Source organism: Mytilus galloprovincialis, chromosome 8 (assembly GCF_965363235.1).
Source record: "Mytilus galloprovincialis chromosome 8, xbMytGall1.hap1.1, whole genome shotgun sequence".
Taxonomy (NCBI): domain Eukaryota; kingdom Metazoa; phylum Mollusca; class Bivalvia; order Mytilida; family Mytilidae; genus Mytilus; species Mytilus galloprovincialis.
In genome coordinates, this window is record NC_134845.1 from 31,050,181 (window position 1) to 31,058,654 (window position 8,474).

General features: G+C 32.1%; 1 long non-coding RNA gene across 1 annotated transcript; it reads left to right on the forward strand.

Moving 5' to 3' along the window:
• Positions 1-453: 453 nt before the first annotated feature.
• On the forward strand, positions 454-8,255 carry LOC143085554 (uncharacterized). The gene is made up of 3 exons (XR_012981362.1): positions 454-580; positions 5,755-5,796; positions 6,593-8,255. It is a non-coding gene; the product is annotated as an uncharacterized LOC143085554 (long non-coding RNA).
• The last annotated feature ends 219 nt before the right edge of the window (positions 8,256-8,474 follow it).

Consider the following 8,474-nt stretch of genomic DNA (forward strand, 5'->3'; position numbering starts at 1 on the left):
TCTCTGGCTTTGTGTGTTTTTGAATTCTGGTTCATTTGTATATACTAGTAGTTCTGAGTTATTGTGTAAAAGTTGTCTCTTTGACACATTCCATGTTTCCATTCTTTATTCTACATTAAATGAACCCCTTAAATATAGTTCCTTCTTTATATTTGTGAAAACTTCAACTCAATATAAAAAAAGGCAGGATGAGCAACTTGTCAAAAAAAAGGCAGGATGTCGGTTTATGCAAAAACAAATTCAGGATAAACTAAAATTTAAAAAGGCAAGGCCGAAAAGAACAATACAAACCAGGACAGAGATTACAAATTTAAATAAAATGCAGACAACATTTTTCATCCTAGTCCTCCCCTCCCCTCCCCTACTCCCAAAAAATAAATGGTTACCGTAGCTCCTTTACTACAACATATGTGAAATACGAAATTAATTTCCCTATTCAGTTTGTGGTTTTTATGATAAGTGGATTATGCATGTAAATGTTTACACTTCCTTTATTCTATCGATTTACTGTTATCAGTAACTGTACATATATGGTCTTGTTAATAGAAACGTGAACATTACGTATACACAACTTATTAAGGTAAGTGTAAGCTTAGTGGTACACATACTTTTTATATGCGACATGAAGCATTGTTCGAAAAGAAAACACGACATATTAGAGAAGTAATAATCAATTTGTTGTGTCTCTTTTAAATTTTTCCATGTTTGAATCACTTTTATAGTTTTAACAGCAATTTGTTGAAGGCTGTGCGGTGTTCTATAGACGTGGAGATAAATCCTCTCTCTTGTATATGGACTTTAAACACAGGCTATAATAAATTAAATAGACAACTAAATTTAGTTACTTAGTAAGAACTATCCATGATACATTATAATCAATCAAAATATACAATATTTTATCAAGATAGTTGAAGATAAAACTTCTCGTAACAACGTGGGTTATAACTGTTGTGTACGTTTACTATTTATAGACAAAAAAAAGACAAGATAATGTATTTGAAACGTTGACACAAATAAGGTGCTTCAACTGTATTGCATAATTTAAGGATTTCTCTTTTTCAATTTTTGTTTTAAGAAAAAATGTTGATCCGTACATGTATATTTAAGGGTTTAGAATAAATATATATATATCGCTATTTTGTGTATTTTTCGTTTGATCTTTTTTGTGATAATTTTCATATCATGCTACTCGCTTGAGATGGAAAAATTATCGCTAGAAACTAAGCAGGCACGTGGCGTTGCTAACGAAATTAACATTACATTGACAACGTCGTCATAGGTAAAATAGCGATAAATAGATTATCATTGGTCATCTCAACTCGATTGCCTTTCTCGCTTCGCCATCCCGGCTCAAGCGAGAAAACTCAAGCGAGAAAATCAATCTCGTTGAGATGATCAACGATAATCTATATATATATATATATATATATATATATATATATATATATATATATATATATATATATATATATATATATATATATATATATATATATATATATATATATATATATATATATATATATATAGCACGAACAATGAAGTTCTTAACATGATTTGCATGTTTGTACGAGTCTTAATTAGATATTTCCCTTTTCACTTGATAAATAGGGAAGTTAAACATTAAGATAGTGTGCCTGAATGGTAGTAACGAAATAAACCAAGTAGTACTGATATGTTACAACAACATGTAGGAAGTACGTATACGATCAGAAAGTCAAAATGCTATTTCTACTAGCTGTCATTAGTTTGCTACTTAAATCTGACAAAATTAGGACAAGAAATATTCGAACATTAAACTCCTCAGAATTCTAGAGCTCATATCCTTCATGTTACTTCTTAAAACATCAACAGTAACACATTTTTACGTCAAACAACTTGAAGGATTTGTAATTATGTTACATACATGTATAAGGTATTGACTCGAATTTAGTCAAACTCTCCAAATATCGACCTTTACATTAAAATCTTTAAAAAAATAAATAGAACTGTTATTTTTGACGATTTACATTTATTTTCCTAACCATGGTACAGCGACATTGAGAATCTTTTTATGAATTAAAAAAAAACCTATTAACTTCCTGGTAGTTTTACTTTTATATTTGTTGTTGGAGAACTGCTAGTCAATTTTATCTTGAATGAATTTTTATTATAACAAGTGAATATAAAATTTCTTCTTTATGTAGGGACAAGGGGAATATAAACCTTGTATGTGATATAAACATAATAGGGAGTGTCACTTGTATTCACACAATCAAGCTCACTCAACATTCTGGCTCCCTCCATCACTAAGACTACGCGCCATGATAGTCATATTCACCTTTCCAAAAAGTATTTTGTGTTATTTACAGTAAAATCTGCATGGTTAGTGTAGCTGTTTAGTTCAAAATACTTTAATGGATAAAATCTATTTTGGTTGGCCGTAATGATAACTCCCTTTTCAATAAGCATGCATGCACATGTACAATGTATAGTGCAAAATATGATCCAGGATGCATCAACTATAACATCTTTGATTTTACAAATCTAAGTTTACTCAAACAATCTGTAAATACATGCTTCAGTGTATAAAGCAGTTAATTGAGACCGGCTCGGTTTATTTGGAAGATTTGATACATGTATCTGTATACATCGGGCTAAAACTTTTAATTAACACTTTATTATTCGGTACTTCTTGTCTATTTACGAAATGTTTTATAGGATTTTCTTTTCATTTTGCGAAAAATACACCAATTGGTGAAATTGACCGTGATTGTAATGAAAAACAGTTTGCAAAAATTAAAAAGTGCTAGAAGCAATCAAGGTTTTTGGAAAAAATATAAATGATTCATTTTATCTTATTTGTAAACTTAGATTGACGAGAAAGGGAAGTTAATTAAGGAATGACTGTAATAATTTTTCTGTCTATGAAGGAATAACATAAAAAATGGGTTGCACACTGAATAACCCGCGGGTTATTTAAAGTTTGCACCACATTTTTTATGTTATTTCGAATAGGCAGAAAAAATATAACAGTAATTTCTTATAATTTAATTCTTAAATCCATTTTAAACCGGAGTAAATCAGGAAAAAAACGTTGATGACCTCACGGTCACATGACAAAATTAATGTCTATGTGATGATAAACTAAACGACGTCGGCCAATCAGAAGACGCGTTACATTCCAAATTTTTAAATTTAAATATGAACAACAGAGTCAATGTGGGGCCACTAAGCTAAACTGCCCGCTTTGCACCAGCCGATATAAATGAATGCCTAGGGTGGGAATCGAACCCACGTACACCAACTCCTTTGTCCCTATATTTTTAAATGAACAAAAAATTGTCGGGAACAAATTTAGAAAAAGGTATAAATGTGTTAAAATTTAATTATCAAATTATACATGAAAATATAAGTTGATTTTCGGTGATTCAGATGTCTAATTAAATTGAAGTCCCATAGGCTCCACTGTACAGCTACATTAATATATAGGGTAAAAGGGTTTAAAATTGCTGAGGCAGATTTTTTTTGGGAGAAGGGAGCGGAAGGCATGCCCTTTCCAAAAAATGGAATTATTCATCCAAACTCACTGAAAGATTTTTGAGATAATTTCCACAAAATTTAACAATAAAAATTTAAACATTTCGAACATTTAACATTTTGAAATATCTATAACTTAAATTATATGATTTTAACACATGCAGAGATATACATGTATATATAGCAAAGTAACATCCGTTTTTCTGTTCTTCATGTCAACAGATATTGGAAGCCTGCAAAACCCCGATAAAAATCTCATACATTGGCATTTGCTGCTATTTCACGTGGCCCTTTGTACCGGTTTGAGCAGAACTGTTTACTACATTTCGATAACACTGAATATAATCATGAAATGTAAGACCGACACGCGTACATGGTAACATCAATAATAATTTTTTTATACTTAAAAACAAGCACACACACGTACATATATAGCCCAACAATTCAGCGGGATACCCCTGTTTCGAAACACTGTCTTCTATGTCATCGGTGGAACAATATCGGCATATAGGCTATATACACCTGTCCTAAGTTAGGAATCTGATGTACACTAGTTCTCGTCTGTTTGTGTTACGGTACGTAGTTCATACGTGTTTCTTGTTTTTCGTTTTTATAGATATTAGACCGTGAGAGAAGCAGGTATGTCGCTGTGATAATTGCACGTATTGTTGGTCATCACCATCCCACTATAAGTCGTTTTGAGAATAAAAATCAGGCAACAAACGATGTTAAAGACCTTCCAAGATCAAGAAGACTTTGACCCCCTATAACATCTGCTAGGGAAAATCAAGCATAATGAAGGTTTTTCAGAAGGAAACCCATTGCAAACAATACAATCCAAAAAGAGAGTGATGACCATACAGGAGCCAAGAACTGTTTGAGATCGGTTCATCGATACTAGATATCGTGCGATAAGACCATTTCGGGGACCTTTGCCTACGAATAAACACACAGTTGCCCGTTTCCAATATAGTGCAGAGCTTGGAAATTAGCATCGTGGAGGAAGATCCATTGTTCCAATGGAGTTCGGTTTATCTTCCTTGGCCCGATCGTAGCCCGAATTTGAACCATATCGGCCATATATGGAACACTATTGGGCGCAAAGTGCACGAAAGGACACCCCAGTTCAAACACGTCATGAAATAAACAATACCCTTCGTCAGGAATGGTTGCTGCTACCTTAGCAACAAATAAGTCGATTTATTGCAGGAATCAGAAGACGTTAAAATGCGGTTATCCGTTTGAATGGAGGCTGCGCACAATGTACCAATTCTTAGGCGTATAACGATCAACAATGATGTGAACAATCATCTAAAGAGTAATTTTGAAAAGTCTGACATTGTAAAGTTCTATTACAGTAAAAGTTGGAAAATGCATTTTTTTTTTTGTACAAAAAACACTGCATTTTGTTTCAAAAATTTTTGTTAGATTAAACATTTTTGTTTATACATATTTTGTTCGTTTTAATGCCAATAATATCATTAATTACGTTTCAATATTATTTTACAAATATTTTATCATATTCCATCCAAAATAAGAAGCTGATTTTTCAAGTTTTAAAAAATCAAGGTGTAGCAATAGCTTTCCCCGTCAGCTTTATCTCGGGTTGTAACACTGTACACGATTTAAAGTGAAATAGATTGTCTAGCTTAAAAAAAGTGAAAAATAAATTGTTTACCTTAAAAAAGTAAAAAATAGATTGTCTACCTTACAGATCAGCTTAAATTAAATATCTAATTAGTCAAGAATGTCACTGTAAAATGCAATAATAATGTAAGTTTTAAGCCGCCACAGGGTACATTAATATATTTATTTGATAAACTGTCGGAAAATAATATATGAATCAAGAAATAGAGACGTGAAGCAATTACAGCAAACATACAGACCAAACGATAAGAAAAATGATCTGTATATTAAATACGCATAAATTGGTGTAAACAAAAATGAAAGTATACACCTTTAGCAGAAGGACATGGTACGACCTGCACACAGTAACCTGTCAGTGCACTAGAAAGCAGATAACTGGTGTATTAGTAATAGATAAAAATCCCTACATGCACTTCCTAAACTTCATATTAACAGACGTTTACAATGTTGTTTTTCATCACAGATTTGCAGAAATGCCTCTAACAGGGTAAACCAATAACACATCTCCTTATTTCTGCCTTAGAATTATATTATATTGTTTTTATGTAAGAATAATCATTTATTTTACCTTATGTGGTTTTTTTTCAGACTGCTCGATTATGCGTTGTTTTGGTCAAAATTATCAAAGAGGTAAGCATGCATTAAAATTTCATTTTCACAAAAACCTGAAAGATATATAAATGGACCGCACAAATGTATGTCGAATTAGATTAAAATACCATTGTTCAAGTTTGATAGTTTTGTCACTTGAAACTTAAATACATATAGCCTATCTCAAAGGCAGTGAAATAGAGCATATAAGAAACCCGGAGATCATTAAAAACGAATAAATAGCTAAAACACATCATGTGTGCAAGCAAAAGTCATACACAATAATAATGATATATTGTTTCATGCTTGCTCTCAATCGTTCAGAGATTATAACCTCAAATTCATAAAAGAATACGGAGTAAATAAAGCAACCATAGACGAGGTTCGTTACTCGTGACATTCAAGAAGATATAAGGAGAGGTGTAAAATACTAGTACATTTGTAAGATAAACTGGAACTTAATATACTTACAAATAACGTTGGTTTAAAATAATATACAGAAACAGCATTCTATCATGCCTGGGCGTTTTATAGCTAATATAATAGAATATGGGTTTTGCTAACTGTTGAAGGCCGTACGCCGACTCATAGTTACTTGTATCTTGGTCCACAATGATCTCTGGCGGATAGTTGCCTCCTTTGCACTCGTACCACATCTCTTCATTATTATTATATACATCAATTTTTAGAATGACATGATTTGTTTTATTATGTTTATAAATAAGAACATGTTAAGAAAGCTGGTTTAAATGGTATTGAAAAAAAGTATTCAAATGTAACAAGCCACTTTCGTCTTTACATGTATAATAATAAATAATTTTATCTTTAATTTCAGCTTTATGTTCCTCCACCACCATTTGTTCAGCATGCGCAGTATTCTTTTTTATGACAATTATCTATTTTTATAGATCTAACATTTATGGACTAACATATAACAGCAATAAGTTGTTGGGAAATGTGAGTAATCGATATTTATGCCCATATTTCAGAGGTGGCCTAGGAAACCACATGTTTATGTATTCGTCGCTATATGGAATTTCAAAGATAAAACATATGACATTAGTGATAGATGAAAAAGACACTATCAATACAGTATTTAAGTTAAATGTACTCATATTAAACAATGCGAAGTATATATGTGAACAAGCTGTTTTAGTAAACGAAAAAAGGCCATGTGCATATGATCTTGAAACTTTCAACTTTGATCCTTCAAAGCCAGTGAAATTAAAAGGATATCTACAGTCGTGGAAATATTTCAAACATGTTGAAAAAGAATTAAGGAAACAATTCATATTTAAGGAGGAGGTTAACCAAAAAGCTCAGGAAGTGATTGAAAAATATACTAAAATGTTTACCAGTAATAAGACTAATTCCGAAAAATTGAAAATAATAGGCGTTCACATTCGCCGTGGAGACTATCTGACAGCCCATAATATTAAATATGGATATAATGTAGCACCTAAAGAATATCTTCAAAAGGCATTTGATTATTTTAGGTCGAAATATAAAAATTGCCTTTTTCTTGTTTTTACTGGAACAAGCAAAGAAGACATTAAATGGAGAGACTACAATGTTCATGGCAAGGACGTGTTGAAGGTAGCAGCCAATGAACGAAATGTTGACATGTGCGCTTTGACTAAATGTGATCATACAATAATAACGGTAGGTTCGTTTGGATGGTGGTCAGCATGGTTATCAACTGGCACAACTATTTATTTTAAGGATATTGCACAGACAAATAGTTCTCTTCGGAAAGACTTTAGTGCAGACATGACAGATTTCTTTCCCGATGACTGGATTGGTTTTTAGTGTTTTCCGAACGGAATTATATCTCTGTATCCCTTTCAATACCGGCAAATAAAAGCATTTAAGCTAGTTTATTTTGGAAGCAATACATACGTCAGAAACGTCTGTGCTTTACCCGAAATGTAATGACGAATGCATCGGGAACTTCAAAAAGAAATATGCGTTTATAATTTTGTCTTGTAAGTGGACAGAACACTGGCGATTACTGATAAATATATTTGACACTTGGTAGACCAAACACGAACCTCTACCACATAATGATTTACAATTTTGTATTTTATTATCATAAACGATGATATAAACATATTGGTTGAACATATGTACATATAGATTGCAATATATACGCACCAAAATAGTCATCTATGAACTAATAGATATTATATCACCCAAGTCTGATACCGAATCCTGGGTGAACGACGCAAGCCTTTTTTCAAACATAACATTTGCATTTACATGTAGTGCGCTAGAAATCACATGTTTCATATGCTTAGTGCATAAAATGTTCTCTTCTCAAAAACAATATCACCTGAACAGATGAATTAAAACAACACAGCTCAAATTTCTATCTTGCGAAATAAGCTATAAATTATAATTAAACTGCAGTCAACACACATCTAATAAACTGAATTCTAGTTGTAAAATCTGGTAATAATAGAGTTGTGTATGTGTTCTTGGAAAAAGTTTTAGTTTGATTTGCTGTGCACAAATTTTTGTATATGATGCATTTCAATATGAGGTATCGAGGTGTATAGTAAGAATCACCGACTCACTTTATACATTGTATATCGAATTCGTGGGTTCAAACCAAAGCCGGGTTAAACAAAGGCATGAACATGTATTTGTTTACTTACTGCTAATCACGTGAAACTGAGAAGTAAGAGCAAAGACTGGATGGCCCGGAAGAATACTGT